The sequence below is a fragment of the Mobula hypostoma genome, chromosome 2 (assembly GCF_963921235.1).
Source record: "Mobula hypostoma chromosome 2, sMobHyp1.1, whole genome shotgun sequence".
Taxonomy (NCBI): Eukaryota; Metazoa; Chordata; class Chondrichthyes; order Myliobatiformes; family Myliobatidae; genus Mobula; species Mobula hypostoma.
The window spans coordinates 205,281,816-205,301,656 of NC_086098.1; the positions used below are offsets into that span (position 1 = coordinate 205,281,816).

Sequence of the window (19,841 nt, forward strand, 5' to 3'; positions counted from 1 at the left end):
AACCAAGATATGGTCAAAACTATTTATGTAACTTGTATAGCTGAACAAATCCCAAAAGACCATTTCACACAAGAGGTACCAAACATCATGAATCAGTGATGGATGTTATTATCTATTATAAGCCTCACAGGGAATGTCCTGAAACCACATTTGACAATACGCAAGAAGAATCACAATAGCCTTTTTCAGTGTGAGAACTGTTATGGATTTACACTACTTCTTGATAACCTGGTCCGAATGAGATATATAGATAAATGGAACTGAGAAAGACTATCTGAGGAAGACTATCCAGTAAAATCACATTCGCCTTCATAGCAACATGCAGATGATTATGAATCAATTCCAAGTTTTTCATATGCACTTGTCTCTTTCTCCTCCATATCATGAACTTAGTGTAAGCAAGATTTTTATGCTTTCAGGCCTAAATAAATATTTTACTCAGAATCTATTCCATTTGATCCTCCCCACAATATTCTAAAAATCAGCAACACTTTTTCTAGACTCTTTAACCAGGAAATGGCACCGTAGAAGTCCCCCTTATTACTAGATGGATATGGAACCATAGATTCTCTCAGGAATATTAGAACTGATGTTAAAGTAATTGAGCAGTCCAGTTTAATGAACTGGATTAATCAATTTAGTGTACTAAGTGCATAGTATAATGATAGGAAGAAATGAAGAATTTTTTTTAATTCTTGGAAAATAACAATATACAACTAACTCAAACCATAGCACTGATGACAGATTTTCTGGAATTTATCTGCATTATTCAGTGAAACTGACAGAAACCAACATTTTCTACGTGCATATTTTATCAAACAAATCTCAAAGTTATAGTCAGTAACTCAGTGCATATCCATAGATGGTGGAGCTTGTTCTTCATGGGGTGTGATTATTGCTCTATCTGGTATGTTTTTCCTGGCATAAACGGCCTCTAAATTACTTTAACAGTGGTGTAATATGCAAAATAACAGACAATTAGATTTTCAACCTTGTTAATCTAAAACAAAAGGACAGTCTTATTTCTTCACAGAACTTCAAAGGTTTTCTAACCCTGACTCCCCTTAAGTAGGGCAAACACTTAAGCTGCTTATTTTCTCCTCATTGAGATTTGTGTCCAACTAGGAACTCAAATATAATTTCAATTTGTTCAATGCCTTACCCATGAAGGTCATGATCACTTAAGTTCTTAGAGGAGCATGCATGTTTGTGGTAACTTCATGGCCCTAAAACTTTTGCGTACTGTTCTACTGGCACTGAAAATATTTGTTGTAATTGGAACAGTGCCACCTGGTGTGCAGAAGATGACTCAATATTAATAGAAGCATCCCTTACCTACATGCACACATTCAACCGCTCATGAAGAGCCAGGAATTCATCTTAGTGGATCAATCAAATGGCGCCACAATGCTGATTTACTCCTCCTTCGGTCCAAATTTAGCATGGTCATTTGTCTGTATTGCAGCCTATTCTAATGCATAGACAGTACTATGCAAAAGTCTTGGGCACCCTACATATTTTTTAAAATAAATTTTGTCTTAGATGTTTATGTTTTGTTTTCTACATTTGTGTGTTAGTAAAAAGGAGCAAAGTTTGGATTTCTAAACATTCATTTTCAAAAAAATTAGATGTTACAGAGAACTTTTGTAATTTGATAAAGAAAGTAACATATTAAGTTATAGACCACTCTTCAAATAAAAACTTAATTATCTTGTAGGGAAAAAAGCCCAGTGCATGATTAAACAAAGATAACAAACAGTTGCTAATGATCAATGACATAATGAGTTGACTGAACTGAACTGATTAACTGAGAGAGAAACGGATGGAGAAAGAATCAAACTGGGCAAAGGACAACCAAACTAGAAGATGATGGTGTGGCTGGTGTGACAGTTTTAACCTTCAAATCATCAATTCTTACACCATGGCAAGAGTGAGTATAGCAACAAGACACGAGGTGGTCATCCTGCATCAGCAAGTTCTCTCCCTAGCAGAAATGTTGTGATGGATAGGAGTTTCAAGTTGAGTTCCAAGCTTTTCTGAAGAAGCAGAAAGAAATGGGAAAAATTGAGGACTAGAAACTGATTGCAACAGATGAGAAATACATCAAACTGCTGTCCTTTCTAAATCAGAAGAAGTCCAGCACTGTTATTGGCTCTGAGCTCACAGAAACCACTGGAACTCAATCACACTTTGCTATAGTCTGGAGAAGTCTTGTCAGAAGTCAACTTGTGAAAGAATTGCTGCTTTTCCTCAGAAATGAGGAACTTCTCTGATTCCTCTGAAATGAAAACAAAGTTACCTCCGCACAAAAACCCAAGGACCAGGGTACTGAACAACAAGTGCTCTGGTCTGATAAGTCAAAATTTGAAATATTTGGCTCAAACAGGATGCAGCTTGTCCATAAAAGAGCTGGAGAGCACTACACAAATTAGTGTCTACAGCCAGCAGTGAAGCACAGTGGAGGTACCCTGCAGGTTTGGTGCTGCATTTTGCAGATGAAATTGGCGATCTGGTCAAAATTAATAGAATCCTTAAAGCTGAGAAGTGCAAGCAGATTCTCACCCATCATGCAATACCACCAGGGAGGCACCTGAACAGTCCCAACTTCATTCTGCAGTAGGACAATGGCCCCAAGCACACGGCCAAGGTCATAAAGAACTATCTTCAGTGAAATGAAGAACAAAGAATTCGGCAAAATATGATATGGCCTCCACTGAGCCCTGTTCTCAATATCATTGAGACTGTCTGGGAAGACAAAAGCAAGCAAGATAGCCAAAGTTTGCAGAAGAACTGTGGCAAGTTGTTCACAATTCTTGGAACAACCTACCAGCCAATTTTCTTATAAAACTGCACGACAGTGCACCTAAAAGAATTGATGAAGTTTTAAGGGCAAAGGTTAAAAACACTAAATATTGATTTGGTTTAGATTTTTTTAACTGTTATTTACTGCTCTCTATAGTTTTTTTTGGTATTTAGAAATTTACAATTTTATTATTTTTGAAACCATCTTTGTTTTATAGAATTTTGTTACATGTGCCTAAGACTTTTGCACAGTATTAGACATGCAGAAACTATCTTTGTTCAACAGTGATCTTCTTGGAAATTGCTTGCCACAAGAATCATGAGGGTCTCAGTAGATTCCTCCACAAATGGAAAACGGACTACTTCTGATTCTATGCCCAATGGTCACTTTATTATGTACCCCCGACACCCAAGGAGGTTGTTGCTGGGTGTATGCTCATGGTCTGCTGTTGTAGCCCATCGATTTCAAGGTTTGACATGTTGTGTACTCAGAAATGCTCTTCTCCACACCACTGTTGTAACACGTGGTTATTTGAATTACTGTCGCCTTACTACCAACTTGAACCAGTCTGGCCATTATCCTCTCCTCTCTCATTAACAAGGCATTTTTGCCCACAGAACTCTGCTCACTGGATTTTTAAAATGTTTTTTGCACCATTTATGTAAACTTCAAAGACTGTTGTGGTGAAAATCCCAAGACATTAGCAGTTTCTGAGACACTCAAACCACCCCATCCGACAACAATTATTCCACTGTCAAAGTCACTTAGGTCATATTTCCTCCCTATTCTGATGTTTGGTCTGAACAACAACTGAACCTCTTGAGTGTATCTACACACGTTTATGCATTGAGTTGCTGCCACATGATGGGCTGATATTTGAATTATCGACATGTATAGGTGGACCTATTAAAATGGCCACTGAGTGTATATGTAAAAGGTGCAAAACTGCAAAAAGATCATCAGCATGACAGATCATTAAAATAGGAATGTATTCAACCGAGACACAATTATTGTGCTCTATTAAGATGCTGTACACTAAGGTTGCATACTGAAAGAACATTGTTTTGTGCTCATTGCACAATGTTGGTACTATTTGAAAAACTTTGGCTGGACAAAAGTCACACCCTCCAAGATGCATGGCGATGAAATAGCAACTCTAAGGTACTGTCACTTGGATTATGGATTTTTTACAATTCTGCTTGTACTTTGCTGTCTAAACCAGTTAAAGTGTGGTGGAAATGATTGTCAATGCATTGCATTGGTACAATGACAAAGTCAGTGAAATTAAAGGTAACTTTGAGATTTCATACTAGTGTAGTTTAAGGAGGAAATCCTGTCACTTTTCAGCACTTCTTTATAGACTACATTATTTATTGCCTTTTCTAGAGGAATAAAGGGTAATAACTAGCATAAGCTTAAGGCCTTAATATTGTACAATTTCTTAAAATTCTATACTTATTTAATGAATTCAAAGACTGTTTTGAATGGTATGCAGAGTTATGGTGACTGCCAGTCAATTACATAGCTGACATACAATCACTTCCGTACATACCTCAAAATGCAAAGTATCTTGCAAGAATTTTTCTTTAATTACTTATGGATAATATTTCATTCTCTATTTGTATGTGTGTGTGTGTTCAATATTTGTTTTGCAATTAGCCTAATTTTTAAAATATTAATTAAAATTTTCTTCCTGCACTATTAATATGAAAGTTCTTTAACCTGAATGGTTCATCATCCACTAAGCTTCACAAACCCTGAAAGTGCTGTTGCCTGTAGATTTTGGACCTTTGTCTGCACGTGTCAGTGCAGCTTTAGCCGCATTTCCCTGCCAAAGGGGAAGGGAGAAAGAAAATAGAGCAAGGACAAGGCACACAAGGTGAATTTGCCCAGACTTTCCTGAAACCTGCTCGATGATGCAATGAAACTGAAGCAAGATGAAGTGACCACAGACAAACTGCTATAAACTATAAATAGTATAAAGAAATATTGCTTCAAACTTTATGAAATTCTTGCTGAGCTTTCTAAACTTCTTTTGAATACAAGACTGTTTATGCGTGATTAGCTCTCACCAAACCATCCCCACAAAAAGTAAAGCTTTTGTTAACAGAAGTCTTACAATCTTAAGTTATAAAAGTGACATATCAGTATTTATTGATGTTTTGGATGTCCTACTTGAAATATGCAGACAAAGAGGAGAGAATGTTGTTTTATTTTTATTTAAAGATATAGCAGGGTAATTTTTAGGGATCATTCTGGCGTATGAAAATATGGATAGCATAATTATGGATTAATAAATAGGGAACCAATTTCAGGAATTTATGTGTACAATTTAACTTCCAACTGATACTTTTTAGTTAATCCACAATAACGCTATTCATCAATACATAGCCCTAAAAATATCCCTAAGAGTATTAAGCCCTCTGGCCCAGTGATCCCCACTGCACAATTACACCTATGTGAACCTACTAACCCATGCATCATTGGAATATGAGAGGAAACCCACACAGTCTTGGGGAGGACATACATCCTCCTGACAGACAATGGTGGAACTGAACCTGGGTCGCCGGTGCTATATTGGTGCAAGTCCTACTACTACACTGGTAAAAACCTTACTGGAGCCATAAAGCAAGCATTCAGAGATGCCCAGGAATCCAGCGGGTTATCTGTCATCACACAAACACTGTCACGAAAAATAGCTTATTTTTAAGTTGGACAGTCAAGCTAATCATCCCCAAATGCAAATTATTGAACAAAGGTAACTATTGCTCTGAAAAATATATATGTTTGCGCTTATCTTAGAGATGGTGTGCTAAAAATGAGGCTTATTGTTGCTCTCTATAACACTATGGTCAATATTTTTAAATGTCATTATATGCAGAATACAATTCAGCAATATCGACAATTATTTTAATTCATTCAGCATTCCCTGCCTCTTACTTTGTTCTTGAATAGCTATGAAAAGGGTACTTTCAAACTGAGAAGCAAGTTAATAAATTTATTTTCAAGAAAAAAGCAGTATCATAATCTAAATACAATATTTTTTACAAGATAATCAGTATATAAAAACAATTAAATCTTCAGACAGAATGATATTCAGAAATGCTCTTAAATAATGTGATACGAATCATAGCATCCTTCAAAACATACAGGAGACCCACAATAATTGTATTTTTAAATTGCTACTTATTTAATCATAAGATCTTTGCTTCATGAATACATCTCATGCATTGCACTGGCCCTCAAAGATAGAGCTCATAGGTTCTGAATTTTCCTGAGAAGTGCTGGTATTTCTCCAGATTACTGACAATGATCAGAGCTTGAGCTCAAGCACGTGTGAAAGCAAAACTCTAAAATCCATAATAGGTCTTCATTATTGTCATTCCATATGCATTCTGAGGTGCAACTTCAACTTCTCACAGACTTTCAGCATCTGCGGAGGGAAATCCGCCTCCTGAACTAAGCCAGGCTACACCTTGTTCAGATTTAGCAACTTCATGTGTTTCAACAGAAAGGAACAATTGTGAAGGAATGCCTAGTAAAGTAGTTCTGAATATTTTTAGTTAATTGAATGAGCATGAATTTACTGCTTCTAGAAGTTATCTTGTTTTCTGATCATAAAAAATACTTTTTTCATTCTTTAACAGTACAACTAAAGTTGAATGTTTTTTCAATATGTATGATTGTAGGAGACATTCACAAGCATTCAAACATGGACAAATTTGACAGCCGATAATCCCAGGAGAGTGGCTAAACCAACCAGTAAAGCACTTGTGTGTGAAGTTTCCTGATTACATTAAACAGCCCAATGCTCTGCCAAACCTTTGTTTCCATTGGACATTTGCAGTGTGGATCTAATAGGTAGGAGAGTGGTTTGTGTGGGAGGCTTACTGCTCAATGTAAGTTCAGTGCCTTTATACACCGTTTGCATTATAAAGATATTACTGCCTCCCATTATTGTATATTCAAAGCAATAAATTACCTAATAATTTTAGCAATCCCAACAGTGTGTAAAATGTATTAATCATACTGCAGGTTTAGCTGAAAAATAAATGACCCTCGTTTTGTTGGTGCATCGTTCTCTGAGCACCACATTCTCTCAGTCTTTTCTCTTCAATTACTCCCACCTATCAATTGGTACTTGAGAAGCTAAGGTGTTCTTCCAAATACAAACAAACTGCAACAAATATGTAAATTTATGCAAATAAATTCTTAAAATGATTCTTTTTCTGTATCATCTCCTAGCAGAAGTACCTAACTTCATTAAGTTTTTCCACTTGTGCGCACATTTCTAGATATTAATGTTTTCACAGTCCAAACACATTTTCCACTGTTAGTCAGGTAGGATAAGTTTAAACACACCTGCCGTTTTGTATCCTTTGGCATTTTGTTAAATTTCACAATGACTGCGCTACTGACAAGAAGCATTCAATGTAGATAGAGATTTTATAAAATCTCTACATTTGCAGCATAGCATTTTCTCTGAAAGCTTAAAGTCTGGACATTTGGGGTGCATATTATTCCTTCAACACTGTGTACAATATATTGAAGGAAATGAAGCCAAGTACTGATAGCAGAAGCCATCTGATTTCATTTTCATTTAAATTAATGAAGGAAATGTGATAATTCAGTACTAAGCAACTGATCCTTGATAACCAATATTCCTCTTTGTGCATTGACAAGACTGTACTTTATCCTATTGGCACATTATCCTATTGGTCAGGAAAATGCTATACAGTGCAGGCGACCTGGGTTCGATTCCAGCCATGTTGAAAGAATTTGTACATTCTCCCCGTGACTGCATGGGTTTCCTCCGGGTGCTCTGATTTCCTCCCACAGTCAAAGACCTACTGGTGTGAATTGTCCTGTGATTAGGCTAGGGTTAAGTCAGGGGATTGCTGGACTGCATGTCTCGAAGGGTCTAGAGGGCGTATTCCATGCTGAATCTCAATAAATACATTTTAAAAATAAATGAAAATAAACCTGCATACTGCTCAGAAGGAACTCCAGGTACATAAAGTGCAGACAATCAATACATATACTCTTGGAATGTCCCAGTACCTAAGGTACCAACTGTTTTCTCTTAAAAGCACAGTAAATTAAATATCTTCTTCACTAACGCAGATCTCTTCGAGGCACCAATGAACTATCTGACGTACAGAGTGATCTGCTGTGATCTCTTAGATCCAATAGACACCATTATCATCATCTACTGTACATAAAACTTTGCCGTAGAAAAGCAGCAGCCATCATCAAAGATCCTCACCACCCAGGCCATGCTCTTTTCTTGCTGCTGCCATCCAGTAGAAGGTACAGGTGCCTCAGGGCTCGCTCCATCAGGTTCAAGAACAGTTACTACCCCTCAACCATCAGGTTCTTTAACAAAAGAGTATAACTACGCTCATCTATTGAGATGTTTCCACAACCAATGATCTCACTTTATGGACTCTTTATCTAGTTATTTCATGCTCTTATTATTTATTGCTATTCATTTATATTTGCATTTGTGCAGTTTGTTGTCTTCTGTGCTCTTGCTCTCTCATTGATCCTGTTTACAGTTACTGTTCTATAGATTTGCTGAGTATGCCCACAGGAAAAAGAATCTCAAGGTTGTATGAGGTGACATGTATGTACTCTGGTAATAAATTTTACTTTGAACTTGACCATCCTTACTATGTGTAATGTCATATGAAGTGGGTGATCATAGTCTTCCATCTGTTTTTAATATGAGAAGTTCTAATAAGCTCTTTAAAACCTTTGCCTATCCACCTCTTGATGTAACTCATGAATATCACGCGCTGTTGACCGCGACATTTTCTTCTATCAATTCTTCCCATCACTGCAAGTTACTTGAGTTTCTCTGTCCTCACTAAGTGTTCCAGAAATTCCAGCTGCCATTTCCTGATTGATGACTTCAGCTCTCTTCTTATTCTGTTTTTTTTGCAACACTTCCTCATTTGTTACTCTGTCCTTCATGATATTTCCATCATTCATCTCCAAGTCCACATCTCTGCAGCTTCATGTTTTCACTCATTTTGCTTTGATATTGTCCAACATTTGCTTCCATTCGTTACTGTGGAATGAACTTAGCACTACAACATTCAGAATTGTACTCAGAAAAACTGTGTTATTCTTTAGTATCTTGTTCAAACACTCAAATGTGCATTTGGCAATCCCAATCCTCCTTCTAATTTCAACATCAGCACTACCATCGGATGTTATAACACTCCCTAAGTAATCGATCTTCCATGTTTGTTTAATTGTTTCATTGCCCACTTTCTGTTTGCATCTCTGTATTTCTTTCTCCTCTGTGACAATTATACATTTGGTCTTGCACTTAATGGTCAATCCTCCCTTCACACTTTCTTTGATGAATTTATCTAGTCTTTCCTGGAGCTTCTCTTTAGAAGTAGCTATCAGTACTCTGTTGTCTGCGTATTGTCAGTTCAAATTGTATCATGCCTGGAATACTGCTAATTTCTATTAGAATCTTCTCACTAGAAAGATTGAATGGATTGGGTGAGAGAACACAACCCTGTCTGATCCCCTCTTACTCTGGACAAAATCATTTGTTTCATTTCCAACTCTCAATTCTGTTCTTTGATCCCAATATGAATTTCTGATGATTTTGATATATTTCCCAACAATGTCCAAGTGCAGAAGGATTTTCATAAGCCCCCCATATCTCACTTTATCAAAAGCTTTGGTATAATTGATGAAACATGGGTCTTTCTGGATTTCTATGTCGTGTTCACAAATCTTTCTAAGGGTGGAGATTGCATTTTGCATTCCACTACCTTCAATGAAGTTGCACTGCTCTTGCAGGATCTCAGAGTTCCTGGTTTTTCTTGCTCTCATCATGATGATTCATAGCAGGACATTCACAACATGACTCATCAAACTAATTGTGTGGTGTAACTCACATTCATTTGTCCAGTGGACAGGCTGTTGAAAATTAAAATGATCTTTAACTCAATGGAGTGAACAGTCCACAATTGAAGGTCATAAAATCAATTGGATCCTGTTCATTTTGAGATCCAAAGGTCCTTCAGAAGTCAAAAATGAGGCATAAAACTTGGTGGTTACATCTGTATATTAAGTGTAATAAAAATTAAGAATGAAACAAAAAGAAAGACGACAAAGAACAAAGAAGTTTTGGTTATCTTGTACTAAAATCTAACTCAAACTAGAAAGAGGACAAGACCAATTCAGTAATATGATACTGCTGTAGGAAACTAAGAAGCTTCTAGAAAAATGCAAAATCAGCTATACTACACTTATTGGAACATTGGCTGAACAATTACATTTATTTTGGGTGATTATATAAAAATACAAGCAAGCACAGAAGAATTTATCCTACAAGAAAATTAACAATTTTACACTCTAATCTAACACTGAAACAGAACATCTGGTCCAAGTCATCCAAAGTCTTCCCACAGCAACCATGGCAACTTTCAAAAACTTCAAGCAGTGAATACATTTGTCAGAGAGTTGCAGATAGAATGCATGTCTTTGTTCCACTCTTCAAGTGGTTGAGTAAAAGGCCCATCCTCCCATGTCATCTGATCAGGCAAAAGCAATATTTGCATAATGCAGCTTGAGCTCTACCAACCTGCTCTGCTGCCCCACACTCTTCAGTGAAGGGAGACAAAAAACTCATGGTCTATGGGCAATGGTGATTTCAGTCATTCAGTAAGTACCTGAGCAATGGACAACTCAAGGTACTGCAAAAATACCTACAATGCTGTCTCTTAAAATCTTCAAGTTCCTGAGATAAGCATATCAATGCCAACATGCCCAGTACTGAGACCCTACTTCCAGCCATTCAGCCTCAGAGTTTAGGTCACATTGCTAGCATGCCAAAGCTAATGCACTGTTCCTAGCTCTGAATTGGGAGGAGATAGGGAGACAAAACTAATGCTTCAAGGATGTGCTCAAGGCCTCAACGTTCTCACCGACTTTTAGAAATCTCTAGCCCATGATCAAATACCAGAAGGGCATTTGGAATGGTACTCGAGTATGTAAGCAGCAGAAGAAAATAACTACTTTACAAACAACTGATTTACTATTCTCATCAGCCATTAACTACCCCATCTATGCAAGTATGTGGTCTTCATGCTGGCCTCACTTGCCACCTCAGTACTCAAAAAAACTGAAGTGAAAGCAAATTCCCCTTGATCCCAAGCAATGGCCTAATAATTATAATAATAAAGTACGTACAGTATGTTTGCTTCTTCCCCCTAGATGTCCAATCTCCACTCGCTTCTCACAACCTATCTCACTGCTGGTTGGTCAGCCATTGCATTAATCACGGCTCTAGGAGTGAAGTGCATCAAACAGCATCATCACTGTACCATCCGTCAATTGAATAAAAAGCTCCGGTTGGCTCCAGCAAGCTCTAAGCTTTGCAGGCAATGTGAGCAACCTGCAGTCAGCTCTGAGGCTCCCAGCGCTTGCAGAATTCATTTTAAGAATTTCTTTAAATTGTTTTATGCATGGAATATGGATGATAATCAACTCACTGTTAGGGTCAGATGTGCTCCTTTGCCTCTGACATCTATTTCAGATGGAGAACAGGCTTTCCTCCTGAAGCTTGTCATTTAACTTAATAAAACACTTCCTTAAGGTGCCAGTAAGTTTCAAGGACATGATGACTGAAGTGATTGCAACAAAGGCACTATTGGGTCTGTCTCTGATGTGCAAAATGCTGTCAAAGGGGCATCAAAGCTCGATTAGCACATATACTGCCTAGCCCCCAAGATGTCCAGACTAAAATTAAAACCTCATTCATACTATTCTGTCAGAAAATGTGTTTTATTTATGTAATTATATTCATTGTAGCTCCATTTTTTGTCTTTTAAAAGCTTTTAAAATATTGTAGGTCTTAAACTTTAATGTTAATTGAAAAGGATATTTTGAAGAAATGTCTTTCTGTATATGAATGCAAAAATCCAATTTTATTATTTTTCAGAAGCTTTCTTGTAGCTTAGCTTGTCACTACACCACTTTACGTTTGAAATCAAAAGCCAAAATGTGTAATGGGATGTCACATCATCTCAGTGTTTACAATTTGCAACAGGTCTTTACTCAGTCATGGAATCGGTTGTTTGTTACGTTCCGCGTCATGACGTAGGTGATCATGGCCTTTGATCATGGAATATAATCAGATTTTCTCTGTTGATTGGGCTTCATTTCTATTTACAGTTGAGCTTTGTAAACTTAAAGGTAAAATGCTTAATTGTGTTCAAATAGATGATTGTTTTGAGCATGTTCATCAGGATAATTTGACAGAAGGGTGGTATCAGTTGAAGTAATCAGATGAGGTGCCTCCAACAAACCGGCCAGCTGCAGTTACTCACTGGTCAGGTCCTGAAAGTGGGATGTACTTCTGTTCTCATAAGTGAAATTTTCCAAAGGCAATTCACAGGCCCAGTGTCATCATATGCTCCTCGGACGTTAACTCTTTCATTCCCAGAATCATTCTTGTGAACCTCCCCCGGACCCTCTTCAATGCCAGTACATCTTTTCTTAGATCATCAGCCCAAAACTGCTCACGATACTCCATGATACAGCTACGTCCTTGCTCTGATATTATAAACCTCTTGAAATGAATGCTAATGTTGCATTTGCCTTTCTTACCACTGACTCAATCTACAAGTTAACCTTTAGGGAATCCTGCAAATGGGCTCCCAAGTCGCTTTGCATAGCTGCTTTTTAAATTTTTTTCCCAGTTTATTCCTTCTACCAATGTGCATGACCATACATTTTCCTGCACGTTCTTTGCCCATTCTTCCAAAATGTCTAAGTCCTTCTGCAGACTCACTGCTTCCTTTACATTACTTGTCCTTCCACCTATCTTGATATCATCTGCAAACTTGGGCACAAAGCCATCAATTTCATCATCCAAATCATTGACATATGAAATGAAAAGAAGCAGTCCCAACAGTGACCCCACAAAAATCAATTTATTATCTATCAATCTCTTCAGCTACCCCTTTCAGAACCTTGGAGTGTAGTCTGTCCAGTGCATGTGACTATCTACCTTCAGGCCTTTCAGTTTCCCAAGCACCTTCTCCTTAGTATTCTCTTCTGCTCCTTGACACTCGGATTTCTTGCATTCTTCTAGTGTCTTCCAAGGTGAAGATCATTGCAAAATACTTGCTAAATTTGAACGCAAACATCAGGAATTCTGCAGATGCTGGAAATTCAAGCAACATACATCAAAGTTGCTGGTGAACGCAGCAGGCCAAGCAGCATCTATAGGAAGCGGTGCAGTCGACGTTTCAGGCCGAGACCCTTCGTCAGGACTAACTGAAGGAAGAGTGAGTAAGGGATTTGAAAGTTGGAGGGGGAGGGGGAGATCCAAAATGATAGGAGAAGACAGGAGGAGGCGGGATAGAGCCGAGAGCTGGACACGTGATAGGCAAAAGGGGATACGAGAGGATCATGGGACAGGAGGTCCGGGAAGAAAGACAAGGGGGGGGGGTGTGACCCAGAGGATGGGCAAGAGGTATATTCAGAGGGACAGAGGGAGAAAAAGGAGAGTGAGAGAAAGAATGTGTGCATAAAAATGAGTAACAGATGGGGTACGAGGGGGAGGTGGGGCCTTAGCGGAAGTTAGAGAAGTTGATGTTCATGCCATCAGGTTGGAGGCTACCCAGACGGAATATAAGGTGTTGCTCCTCCAACCTGAGTGTGGCTTCATCTTTACAGCAGAGGAGGCCGTGGATAGACATGTCAGAATGGGAATGGGATGTGGAATTAAAACGTGTGGCCACTGGGAGATCCTGCTTTCTCTGGCGGACAGAGCGTAGATGTTCAGCAAAGCGGTCTCTCAGTCTGCGTCGGGTCTCACCAATATATAAAAGGCCACATCGGGAGCACCGGACGCAGTATATCACCCCAGTCGACTCACAGGTGAAGTGATGCCTCACCTGGAAGGACTGTTTGGGGCCCTGAATGGTGGTAAGGGAGGAAGTGTAAGGGCATGTGTAGCACTTGTTCCGCTTACACGGATAAGTGCCAGGAGGGAGATCAGTGGGGAGGGATGGGGGGGACGAATGGACAAGGGAGTTGTGTAGGGAGCGATCCCTGCGGAATGCAGAGAGAGCGGGGGAGGGAAAGATGTGCTTAGTGGTGGGATCCCGTTGGAGGTGGCGGAAGTTACGGAGAATAATATGTTGGACCCGGAGGCTGGTGGGGTGGTAGGTGAGAACCAGGGGAACCCTATTCCTAGTGGGGAGGCGGGAGGATGGAGTGAGAGCAGATGTACGTGAAATGAGGGAGATGCGTTTAAGAGCAGAGTTGATAGTGGAGGAAGGGAAGCCCCTTTCTTTAAAAAAGGAAGACATCTCCCTCGTCCTAGAATAAAAAGCCTCATCCTGAGAGCAGATGCGGCGGAGACGGAGGCGGAGCTATGGGCACCCGTATGGGTCCTAGCTATGCCTGCCTTTTTGTTGGATTTGTGGAACAATCTATGTTCCGTGCCTATTCTGGTATCTGTCCCCCACTTTTCCTTCGTTACATCGACGACTGCATTGGCGCTGCTTCCTGCACGCATGCAGAACTCGTTGACTTTATTAACTTTGCCTCCAACTTTCACCCTGCCCTCAAGTTTACCTGGTCCATTTCCGACACCTCCCTCCCCTTTCTAGATCTTTCTGTCTCTGTCTCTGGAGACAGCTTATCCACTGATGTCTACTATAAGCCTACTGACTCTCACAGCTATCTGGACTATTCCTCTTCTCACCCTGTCTCTTGCAAAAACGCCATCCCCTTCTCGCAACTCCTCCGTCTCCACTGCATCTGCTCTCAGGATGAGGCTTTTCATTCTAGGACGAGGGAGATGTCTTCCTTTTTTAAAGAAAGGGGCTTCCCTTCCTCCACTATCAACTCTGCTCTTAAACGCATCTCCCCCATTTCACGTACATCTGCTCTCACTCCATCCTCCCACCACCCCACTAGGAATAGGGTTCCCCTGGTCCTCACCTACCACCCCACCAGCCTCCGGGTCCAACATATTATTCTCCGTAAATTCCGCCACCTCCAACGGGATGCCACCACTAAGCACATCTTTCCCTCCCCCCCCCTGCATTCCGCAGGGATCGCTCCCTACACAACTCCCTTGTCCATTCGTCCCCCCCATCCCTCCCCACTGATCTCCCTCCTGGCACTTATCCGTGTAAGTGGAACAAGTGCTACACATGCCCTTACACTTCCTCCCTTACCACCATTCAGGGCCCCAAACAGTCCTTCCAGGTGAGGCATCATTTCACCTGTGAGTCGACTGGGGTGATATACTGCGTCCGGTGCTCCCGATGTGGCCTTTTATATATTGGCGAGACCCGACGCAGACTGGGAGACCGCTTTGCTGAACATCTACGCTCTGTCTGCCAGAGAAAGCAGGATCTCCCAGTGGCCACACATTTTAATTCCACATTCCATTCCCATTCTGACATGTCTATCCACGGCCTCCTCTACTGTAAAGATGAAGCCACACTCAGGTTGGAGGAACAACACCTTATATTCCGTCTGGGTAGCCTCCAACCTGATGGCATGAACATCGACTTCTCTAACCTGCTAATGCCCCACCTCCCCCTCGTACCCCATCTGTTACTCATTTTTATGCACACATTCTTTCTCTCACTCTCCTTTTTCTCCCTCTGTCCCTCTGAATATACCTCTTGCCCATCCTCTGGGTCACACCCCCCCCCCCGTCTTTCTTCCCGGACCTCCTGTTCCATGATCCTCTCATATCCCTTTTGCCAATCACCTGTCCAGCTCTTGGCTCTATCCCTCCCCCTCCTGTCTTCTCCTATCATTTTGGATCTCCCCCTCCCCCTCCAACTTTCAAATCCCTTACTCACTCTTCCTTCAGTTAGTCCTGACGAAGGGTCTCGGCCTGAAACGTCGACTGCACCTCTTCCTATAGATGCTGCTTGGCCTGCTGCGTTCACCAGCAACTTTGATGTGTGTTGCTAAATTTGAACCCCATTACTACCTCACCAGTGTCATTTTTCAGTGGTCCGATATCCACTCTTGCCTCTTTCTTACTCTTTATATATTTGATTTTATATTATGGGCTTGCTTACCTTCATATTTCATCTTTTCTATCGTTATGGCTTTTTAATTGCCTTCTGTTGGTTTTTAAAAAGCTCCCAAATCATCTATCTTTCCACTAATTTTTGCTATATTATATGCCTTCTCATTTACTTTTATGCTGTCTTTGCCTTTCCTTGCCAGCCATGGTTGCCTGGGGCACAAAAGCACAACAGGCCTCCTACCAATCTTTTGGCATAGATCTTTATAAAACAGTCGTCCACATTAGTTTCAAGTGGGCATTATGACATCTGAAGGCCATCAGCTTTTAATATTGACTGGGTAGAGAAATGTATTCAAAGTTTAACTTCACTTAAAATCTTGAACGAGCCAATCAAATTGACTTTATTGATTTCAGAGAATTATGCCTCCAACTTTTGTTGGTGAGTACCAATGGTTCAGTTTCAAACATACCTGGGACTGACAACACATTCATAGATGAACATTCAATTCTAAAATTACAGACAGATTCAGAACTCTGTGGAAAAATGTTCTCAGATACTGTGTCAAGTTAGAATTGGTGCAGGATCTAAGACTCATTGGTTTCAATGAGGAATGTCAGGGTGCATTGAGGAATGGAAGTTCCCTTTCTCCACTAATGCTTTTCATTTTAATTCATGATTTTACTGATGAGCTTTCTTCCCTCTATCACCCATTCAGATGATAACTTCTAGGTCCTTCTCACTCTAGAGTTCAATAATTTTTTCTCATCTCCCTTCTGGTCCTTCTGTTAATTTAAATTTATTCCTTCCAGTTATTGATCTTTAAAAGGGAAATAGGGTCTTCCTACTCACAACATCAAGGGTGAGACGAAGGAGGTGCCAGGCCCGGAGTCACCCCATAGTGCCCAGAACCACTAATCCCTCTAACATCGTCTAACAGGAGGCAGATCGAATGGCCTGCAGCTAACATGACTTCACTGTGGAAGCAGTTTGATAAAGATGTCAACCAAATTCTGGAGGCAACGGCAAAGGGAGGGGTCGATAGGAAGCTACAAGCCATGACAACAATCATTGTCAGCATCACAGCTGAACAGTTCGGAGAAGAGGAGAAGGAAGGCTCCAAAACACCTTACTCGAAGAACCAAAGAGCATTGAGGATCCACAACATCAGGCAGGAGATGAAAGTGCTGAAGTCCCAATACAAGGAGGCAGGAGAAGGGGAGAGCTGATGTCCATACTATGAAAGAAGATCAGGGTCCTCCGCCGGGCAGAGTGGCATCGGAGGTGGTGCCGTGAAAGGGCCCGAAAACATGCTGCCTTTATCACCAACCCCTTCAAGTTCACCAAGGAGCTGCTGGGGAAGAAGCGCAGTGGGAAACTGGCCTGTTCGCAGGAAGACATACACCAACATCTGAAGGAGATATATAATGATCCTGAAAGAGGGCAGGAGTTGGGAGAGTGCAACATCCTAATAGACCCACCTGAACCAGATGTGCAGTTCGACATATCAGAGCTGCAGCTAAAGGAAGTCAGAGAGGTCGTCCGCAAAGCAAGGGCAAGATCGGCTCCAGGACCAAGCAACACCTCATACAAAGTGTACAAGAACTGCCCCAAACTCCTGCTGCATCTGTGGAAGATCCAGAGAATCTTCTGGAGAAGAGAGAAGATCCCAGAACAGTGGAGAGTGGCTGAAGGAGTGTGGAACCTGAAGGAGGAAAATGCCAGCCAGATAGACCAGTTTTGCATCATCTCCCTGCTGTGTGTCGAGGCGAAGATCTTCTTCAGTGCCGTTACTAACCGGCTGTGCACCTACTTAGCAAAGAACACCTATATTGATACATCAGTCCAGAAGGGTGGCATTTCAGGGATGCTGGGTTGTCTGGAGCACATCGGTGTGGTGACACAGCTCATCAGGGAGGCCAGAGAGAACAAGGGCAACCGGTCAGTGTCATGGCTCAACCAGGCAAATGCATATGGCTCCATTCCGCACAAGCTGGTGCAGCTCACACTGACCAAATATCACGTCCCCAGCAGCATCGGAGACCTTATCGCTGATTATTACAGCAACTTCAGGATGAGGGTCTCTTCAGAAGCAATTACATCAACCTGGCACAAGGTGGAGATCGGCAGCATCACAGGGTGCACTATCTCAGTGACACTGTTCTCCCTAGCCATGAACATGCTCACTAAGTATGCTGAACCAGAGTGCAGAGGGCCCAGAATGAATTCCGCTCAACGGCAACCACCTATCAGGGCATTCATGGATGACCTCACAGTCACTACAGGATCAGTCCCAGGCTGCCGGTGGGTTCTGCAGGGGCTCGAAAAGCTGGTGGAGTGGGCCTGGATGCGTTTCAAACCAGCCAAATAAAGATCGATGGTGCTGAGGAAAGGGAAGGTGGAGAACAAGTTCCGGTTCAGCATCGCAGGCACAGCCATCCCAACCATCACAGAAAAGCCAGTAAAGAGCTTAGGCAAGGTTTTTGACAGCTCTTTAAGGGACACGACTTCCATCCAGGCGACCTGCACCAAGTTGGATGGCTGGCTGAAATCTGTGGACAAGTCTGGCCTACCTTGGAAGTTTAAAGCCTGGGTGTATCAGCATAGCATTCTTCCCAGAATCCTGTGGCCCCTCCTCATCTATGCAGCTCTGATCTCGATAGTCGAAACCTTAGAGAAGAGGGTTAGCAACCACCTCAGGAGATGGTTGGGGCTGCCAAAGAGCCTGAGCAGCATCGCACTCTATGGACACCACAACAAACTGCGACTGCCCTTCAAATCCTTGGAGGAAGAATTCAAGGTAACAAGAGCCAGAGAAGTGATACAGTATAGAGACTCAAGTGATCCGAAGGTGGCTAGAGCAGGGATCCAAGTGAGGACTGGCAGGAAGTGGAGAGCAGAGGAAGCTGTTCAGGAAGCAGAGGCAAGGCTACGTCACAGGAGGCTGGTGGGAGTGGTCACACAAGGCCGAGCTTGGCTAGGATCCTTTCCAACTCCCCAACTGGACACCAGAGGGAAGGAAAGGTGTCGTCTAGTTCAGGAGGAGGTGAGAGCAGTAGTGGAGGAGATGAGAACCTGCAAGTCGGTGGGAATGAAGCAACAGGGAGCTCGGACAAGATGGGAGAATGCAGTTGAGAAGAAAGTGGCCTGGGCTGATCTTTGGAAAGCCGAACCACACTGCATCCAATTTCTCATCCAGGCAGTGTACGATGTGCTTCCAAGCCCATCAAACCTGCACACATGGGGCAAGGCAGAGTCATCTGTGTGCCCACTGTGCTCCAAGCGAGGAACCCTGGAGCACATCCTCAGTGGCTGCGCAAGGGCACTTGGTGAGGGACGGTACAGGTGGAACCATGATCAGGTCCTGAAGACCATCACTAAAGCCATCAGCGCAGGAGTTGAGTGGGTGCAGTGGTCCGGACCCTCCAAGCAGGCTATTGTCTTTGTTAGAGCTGGGGAGCAGCCAATACCCGCCGAAAGAACATCTGCAGGCATCCTGACCTCTGCAAGGGACTGGCAGCTGTTGGTGGACCTTGAACGGCAGCTGAAGTTCCCCAAACATATCATAGCCACCACCCTGCGACCAGACATTGCCCTAGTGTCTGAGTCTACTAAGCAAATGGTGCTGCTGGTGCTGACAGTCCCATGGGAAGATCACTTGGAAAAGGCCTTTGAAAGGAAGCTCTCCAAGTACGCAGGACTGGTCAGCAACTGTCAGCAGGCTGGATGGAGAGCGAGGTGTCTCCCAGTGGAGGCTGGTTGTAGGGGATTCGCAGCCCGTTCCTTAGTTAGAGCCTTCAGCAATTTGGACACCGAGGGAGAGAGTAAGAGGAGAGGCATCCGCAGTACCACTGATGTGGCAGAGAAGGCCTCAAGATGGCTGTGGTTCAAAAGAGGGGAGCCATGGAGTCATAAGTAGCTAGCTATCTGGACACAAGCTGGGGTCTGATCAGCCCCGGCTGGGTCACCTGGAGGAGGGTGTATGATGTTGAAAGACC

The 19,841-nt window shown here is 41.9% G+C and overlaps 1 protein-coding gene across 1 annotated transcript in view; it reads right to left on the reverse strand.

Annotated features, from left to right (window-relative positions):
- LOC134342830 (cadherin-4-like) overlaps window positions 1–19,841 on the reverse strand; it is a 781,531-nt gene that overhangs the window by 112,336 nt on the left and 649,354 nt on the right. The gene's annotated exons all lie outside the window — the stretch shown is intronic.